Here is a 7,754-nt window from a genome sequence, read left to right on the forward strand (position 1 = left end):
TTAAATATATGTGTGTGTATACATATATATATATATATATATATATATATATATATATATATATATATATATATATATGTATGTGTGTGTGTGTGTATATATATATATATATATATATATATATATATGTATACATATATATATATATATATATATATAATAAAATATGTTACTTCTTACAAGAAAAAGAATGACTGAAAACTCAGTAATTTATGGAAATTAAGTAATAGCTATTATTTGAAAATTCATTTTTTAACATGACCAATACTCCATAGCTGCCTAAAGACTTGTTTCAAACAGAGCAGCACAGAAAGACTCAGGACAGCACCGCACGGCAAACTTCAATTATCAGCTTGTGAACGCCTGTGCCAGCCAGTCCCGGTGCAAGTTACATTTTATCCTTTTAAGCATTTTTCTCAAGTGTCAAAAGTAGTAGCCTTGAATCATGGCACAAAATATGTGGGTTCTTTTTGTGAAAGCAAAGTGACTTTTAACTTTCATCACCTAATACCAGTCACGTTGAGTCCAAGCACCAGTGAGTTATATTACAGTACATGCTGGGCATTGATTGGCTTTTAAGGCAGACACTGACACTGAATTGTATTTTAAAGTTAAAAATGATGTCTGGGTTAATATCAATCATTCTACCAAAAACTTGCGACACATGGTTGCTGTCTGCAACTGATGTGCTGAGAATTGGATGTGGATGAAGCAGATTCAACAACAGAAAAGCGTCTTTGTTAGGCTGCGAACAAGAGGAGCAAAGAGCAGGTTCCAAGGAAAACAGAGCACCAAGGTAGCACATGAGAAAAGTGACAACAAAGACTAAAGGAATGTATGAGCATATATTGACACTGAGAACTAACTGGGGTTACATGTATGAAGATAATCAAACAGGCAGAACGTTACAGACTTATATAAACAAAACTAAAGCTCAATAAATAAATATAGGCCAATCAGACGAAAGTGGACAGTTTTTTTCTCTCATCTGACTGAAACTATCAGGACAAACAAACAAGGCTGACACTGTATCCTAACAGCATATTCAAGTTTTAAAGACCCCTCCTGCAGCATGCATAAGACTAGGGATGGCTGTGGAAGTGGCAAACTTACCCATATTTTGTTCTGTTCCTGTCTGTGTGATGTAGAAACTGTTGACCCCAGGAGACTCCCTCAGATGCTGTCCATCTTTTATGAGTTCATGAAGCGACCAGAAAGTTGCATGCATGCATGCAAACTAACTCTAGAGGGCAATGTGTTTCATCTTATCAGACATACTAGCAGCTACCCTAGTGTTTTTCCACAGGTACTAATATAAAACGTATCATATCATCAGGCACAATCATGCTTGTCTGTTAAAATAAACAGCAAAGCCACAAACTAATTAATTCCAATCTTGCAGTTGTGTGAAAAAGAGTTTGTCATTTTAAATACCCGTTCTCATTCATTTACTAGTTGTGAAACATTTAATTGAATCAAGCTTCTCTTTATTCAGTGACAATTTTCTTTCTGTCAGGGATTTCACTGCATGACTGATTCACTTTTTCCATTCCAGTGTTCAGTGTTACTCTGGCTGTTTCACAAAAGTCTTTCACATAAATCCCTCTCCATGTGGTCTTCTGTGAGTTTCTTGTCAGCCTAAAACACAATGAAAACTGTTTGTAAAGTAAGAAGACGGTAAAATAAATAAAACATCAGCTCCAATCATTTGAATGCATGTTTACAGGTCTGTGGGACATTTTTGCAGTGAAGCATCTTTTCGCTCATCCCATTTGTGATGTTCAGAGCTCCCCTTAAAGGCAAAAAGACTTAAAAACTAATCATCTATCACACTTTCTGCAATAAGTGCCCTTCTGATTAGCTGCTAGTTATCTAGTATGTAACATATGTTAGTACTTTACCAAATCAAGTAGTGAAAAGCAAGTACATTTACTCAATTGCTCAAGTACTTGAGGAGTCTCCAAATATTTATTCACAGTTGCAGAAGTCCTTATTTATCTTATACTTGATTTTGGTGTAGCCCCACAGTTCATTCTTTGTCTGAAGCTCGTTTGGCTCCTCTACTATAACTAAGCCTTCTTCTGATTGGCTACCCCTTACACTCAGAAGGGTTGAACAGTCACAAATGTGTGTCCAAGATGCCCATATAAAGGACACTTCCTCATATAGACATCATACATAGGTTGAACACTCTAGCCTGAGCTTTTGTCAGATACCAAATCACCATGAGTGGTATACACCAAATGTTTGTTATTTAAATTGCTTATTTATTCGTTTTTTTCATATTTGTTAGTCTCATATGTTTCGAATCATCAAAAAAATTAATATTAGACAAAAATAGCCAAAATAAAACTAAAATTAGTTTTTAAAAGATGTTTTCATTTACTAAGAGGAAAAAAGCAATCCAAACCTACTTGACCCAGTGTTAAAAAAGACACCGGTTTGTGATGTTAAACTGACCCCAGTGTGGCTGAATTAAAATAATTCAGAGAAGAAGAATCGGCCAAAATTTCTCCACGATGATGCCAAAGACTCATTGCCAGTTATTTAAAATATTTGATTGCAGTTTTTGCTGCCAAGTATAGCAGAACCAATTATTACTTTTCATGTAAGTCCAGGTAGGTTTGGATAGATTTTTTCCCTTAATATTTTTTCCCTATTAAGTCTGGTTATTTTCATTTATTTATTTATTAACATTAATTTGATATCAGAAACATTTTAGCGTGACAAAGATGCACAAAAAAAGGAAATCAGGAAAGGGCAAAGAGTTTTTCACAACACTATATAACAAAAACTAAGAGGAAGCACAACTGATGCTCTGATCAAGTGCCACAACAGGAGAGCAATGACGAGATCATTCTGCACAAAAAGTACTTTTACTTCATTTTTGGCATGTTTCTGTACATCTTTTTAAATAAGTAAAAAGCAGAAACACTACTACCACTACTTTTTCGTAAGTTATATTTTGAATATGAGAATACATCTTTTACCTAAAATAAAGTACGTCTTTTCTCGTATTTGTACAGACTTGACAGAAACACAACCCACCTCTCCAGGTCTTCAGTTTTTCTTGGCATTGTGGTCTGCATGTGTGCGTGTATGTGCAGCTCAAATTTCATGTCTTGACTCTTGTGAGACAGCACATATGTAAGACAATGATAGACACAGTTATTACCAGCTCAGTTTTCAGCTCGATGCTGCTTTGAAATTCACTCTAAATTCAGCTTGAATCAACTAATCTTGGATTAACACAAGGCGGCATCTGTTTGGGAAGGAAAATGAATATTTACAGGAGATTTTTTTAAAGCCCGACTGCTGCCTTGTTTAAATATCCGCTTGCTGCGGTTGCAGGAAGCATGCAAATGAAAAAGTATGAAACAGTCTTGAGAGGCCCCCCTTAGTCTTTGCAAAGAATAGGGTTCAGATCTTGTAAGGCTGCGAGCGCTCTGCTGTTATTTGATGTCTTCGTGCTAATGTTTGGTTTGGCTTCGTGACATCGGTGCAACTGCAACTAGAACACCAGCATTCAAGCACTCTTGCTGGCAATCATCTACCCCGCTGAAGTGTCCTTGAGGAAAAAAGTAAATTCCTGCCAGCTGCTCTGCATCTGATCCTTCAGGAAGTTGCTTTATTGCTTTCAGTGAAATAAACAGATCTCTTCTAGGTCTTTCACTTTTGTGATCCTGTCAAGAGAAATCTGAAATACATCCTTGAAAAGAAAAACATGTGAAATAACTTTTTTTTTTTCCATAAAATACTAGCTAAGTTTAGTTGGTGGGGCCTCTGATCGTATTCACGTGAAGGAATCAGTTGGGAAAATAGTTTTGGTTAAGGTTAATCTTCTGTTCATAACTCACAAGGGATGCCAAATAAAGAGGTTTCTTTGCTTTGGTAAAACTTGGAAAACAACATTGTGAAATTTGAGGTTAAATTCCTGCATGCCAAAGTAAAAGGAGTGAAGAATTAAGAATACCACAGTGAGTGGTAAATGTTTATACGAGCTCCCTCTTTTCATGTAACCTCAACTTATAAAGTCTGTAATAGGAAAACAGCATTGATTATTTTCTATTCTTTCTTTAAATGTAAAGTCTTATGCTCATTACCTAACACTTTTCAGCGTATAGCTGCCCATGTTAAAATGTAAACCATGTGCCGTGCATGGCTTCCAGCTGCAAATAGTTTACTTAAGGGGTCCTAGTCATCCAAACAGAACGCTGACAAGTGCTCTTCGCATTTCTCATAACACTCTGGAGAGTCAAGTAACAAGAGAGGAAAGATAAGGCTTTTTGCCTTAAATCCAGGAAGAGGTCTATGGAGAGGGACTTGGTGGTGACAGTTGAAGCCTTCAAACGTGATGCCAGCTTGGTTTCACGAATGCAGAAGCTGGATGTTTGTATGAAACAGATGACAAATAATGAAAACAGCTTAGTGGAAGTGCGCTACATGTGCCCATGTGTCTTGGTATTAGAGCTGCGTGTGCAACATGTCGAGAAGTGAGGCTTACTTTTTTCTGTGACCTGCATGAAACGATACCTCCACCTCAAACGTAAAGCTCAGGAAATGTGTGTCCACCAGATGTAGCCATATATCACCCTGCAGTGTCAACTTGACTTTATGACCCTGTAATTTATGGTATATATTTTCATATCCAAGGGCTAACTTCATTCCTTTCTTAGTTTTTTTTTTTACTACCTCAGTCGTCTCCCTCCCATTGAACTGTAGCAGTAATTAAGTTCTGGTAATGTTTGGTACTTGCGTGTGTTTGTCGGAACGTGCACAGTCACAGTTCAGGGGTTCTTTTAGTTTTCAAATTAACACATGCAGCATCAAGTTTTAAATTATTCAGTGTTTGCGCTACCAGGATTCAGATTTTTATTAAAATAACAAGACATTTTTGCAAGTTGAATATGTGCTCGTGAAGCGCTTCACAGTTTAGTCTTTCCTTTATCCATTAGGAGTCATGCTTAAGTGAACCCTGAAGGCAAAATACATTTGTTAAAAATGGTTTTATTTTGGTGAGTGAGTAAATATAAATATTGATGTCATTAAATAACTTTTGCCGCTTTGCACACATAGATTGCTGTGAATGGGCAAACTTCAATCAGGCATGTTTTGGCCAAAACTCTGCGCAGCAAGTTCGGAGACAGTGGCAGGGACAAGATGAAACACATCAACCTAAAAAAGCTGCCTCTGCCTGCATCTCTTCATGTGTTTACCATACAGGCTTTATAGAGTTCATGTTTTTCCTCTGCCAGCTCTCTCTTATCATCTTCAGATGTCCTCCCACTCAGCCCCAGTAATCCTGACAGCTGACTGTTACCTCTCTCTCTCCAAACGTTATCAGTTTCAAGGACAGGGAAAATTGGGTCTCTGAACTAAAATTGTTCAATGTCTTAGTCATTCTCTGTGTGCTGCACACAATTACCCCTCTCAGCTGTATAGCTCTATCATCAGTTTGCTCAATTACAACAGCTGATTCTGTGTTGTGCCACTTCACCTCCGTCGCACCATTTTCAGAGAATGGATTTTGTGGCTTGATTCCAAGTTGATGAGGGTGATGAACAAGAGGCAGGGCAGCATCTAGCTAGAACTTCCCTTTGTCATTCACCATACTCAGTTTCAGTCAGGTCAGTGACAGCTCATCCAGCCCTTATGTTCTGTTAATACTTCAGACGTGCCAATGTAATGGCGGCTGGGTGACAGCAGGAGATGAAAACTCCTTTGTTTAGTAAAAGCTTTAATGTCAGTTTGCATAACGTGTCATCAGATAAAGATAATAAATGAAGATAGCTTGATAAATGGGCCGAATATTAGTTTTTCCTTGCTGAATAATTTCAGCATAGCAACAAATAAGATTAAAAATAAGCATTTATCAGTGTCAGTGATTGTGTGACATGAATTTTGTGCTAGCTAAATGTTTAACATTCATACAGATCTGTGATTTTTTTTTGTGAATAAAAATGGGGAAACAGTAAATCTGCCAAATTCTCATTTAGTAACACCTCAGAGTTTCACAATTGCTGCACCTGTAATAAAGAAAAAGGCAAAGGTGGAAGCGTGAAGGTGGAAATGACAAACATTATGAAAGCCAAAATGAAAGAGACAACTGATTTCTGAAGCTTGAAAATAGGAAAGCAAAGGTCTTTCTGAGGGTTTACCAACAAAAATACCACGACTGACCTTCAATAAATGGAGATCCATCCTTTACCAACAAACTGAGGGTTTTAAGGCTTCTTCACAACTGCCTATATTTATTCTACATCAGAAGCAGAAGATGTGACTATAATCACGATCCATTCTTTAAAACTGCTAAATAAACTGCCAAATGAATGGGAGTGCACAAGCACTGACATGCTTTTATTTGGCATCTTTGTCCAGAGTGTTGACTGCTAACATACGATTTATGGACTCTACCGCAGTGAAAAGTCTGATGAAGATAAGGTAAGGATAAACAGTGTGAACGGATTAGGACGAGAGCTAACGTAGATCCAAAGCGATGAACTAATGTCAAAATCTGTCATTATGATTTTTAAATGTCACTGGATTATGCTCACAAATCAAACCAGTGTAAAGAATTTTGCAGATTTTGTCTTACATTAACAAAGAAAACAACAAAAGCACGAATCTTATTTTCTTTAGGTGACGAAAGAGGTGATTCCTCAGTTTCTTTACCCGACTTCACTTTTTAACCCGGCAGCCATGCAAAGGTATAAACACAGTATGGAATGTGAAGTATCGTGCATGCCCTTAGATGCATAGAGTATTTTAATGGAAGTTGATGTATGCTTTTCTTTTTAAACCATGTTAATGCCATGTTTTATAAAGCCTATAGGTAGTTTTTATGCTATTTAAACCAACTGCATAGCTCTGATATGAGCTGATAGAATTGGTGGCTTACTCACAGTGCAGTTTGCTGAATTATTGAAGGGTAAAATTTAAGTGTTGTTATCTGAAATGCTGACACCTTTGACTTGGAGCAGATGGATCTTGCATGCGGCAGTGTAGGTTGGATTTGTCAGCAGAAGGCTAAGAGACACTACTGGACACACAGGAAGCCCACTCAGAATGCTCTCCCCAAAGCGAATTAATGAAACATTTTGTATACCCAGTAAAGTAATGCAAATAAAAGCATTTTTAAAATGCCATCACATTGGTTTTCCTATCCCGTCACTCTTCTTTCTTTCCACGGGGTTAATATGTGTGCTGCGATATTTTGGAGCTCGGTCTCTGATCACAGCAGTGCTGTGCAGGATCAAAGCCAGAGTGATTAAGGTGTGTAATAAGGTGAGATTAATTGTGAGTTTTATGCCCCAGAGTTTGTTCAGATTGTGCTGTCACAGAGTAAAATGCAAAGCTCTTGCACATTTCCCTGTATGTGTCTGTTTCTGTCTGGGCATGTTCATTTTACCCTGCACCTGGGAACAGAACTGTGGACTCTGTCATCTCAATTAATTCTGCAAATGATCCTGTAGATCTCGCTGCCAGTACTTGCACAAGGTGTGACTGAGCAGGCATTTCTTTACATTTTTATGTGTGTAAGCTGCTTAATTCCCTTCTCACATCAAAATTATTAATATTCTTGTAATAAATTAATATGGTTTTATTATCTGACCTGCTATGATTCCAGGTATCAGCTTGAAAAAGCTCTCTTTATCCCTGTACTATCTTTGAATTCATCCTAAGAGACATCCTGACTTCTCATATCCAAAAAAGGTATATGTAATTTTTAGTCTAAGTCAGACTTAAGGAGTTGT

Source organism: Maylandia zebra, linkage group LG6, assembly GCF_041146795.1.
Source record: "Maylandia zebra isolate NMK-2024a linkage group LG6, Mzebra_GT3a, whole genome shotgun sequence".
NCBI classification, from domain to species: domain Eukaryota; kingdom Metazoa; phylum Chordata; class Actinopteri; order Cichliformes; family Cichlidae; genus Maylandia; species Maylandia zebra.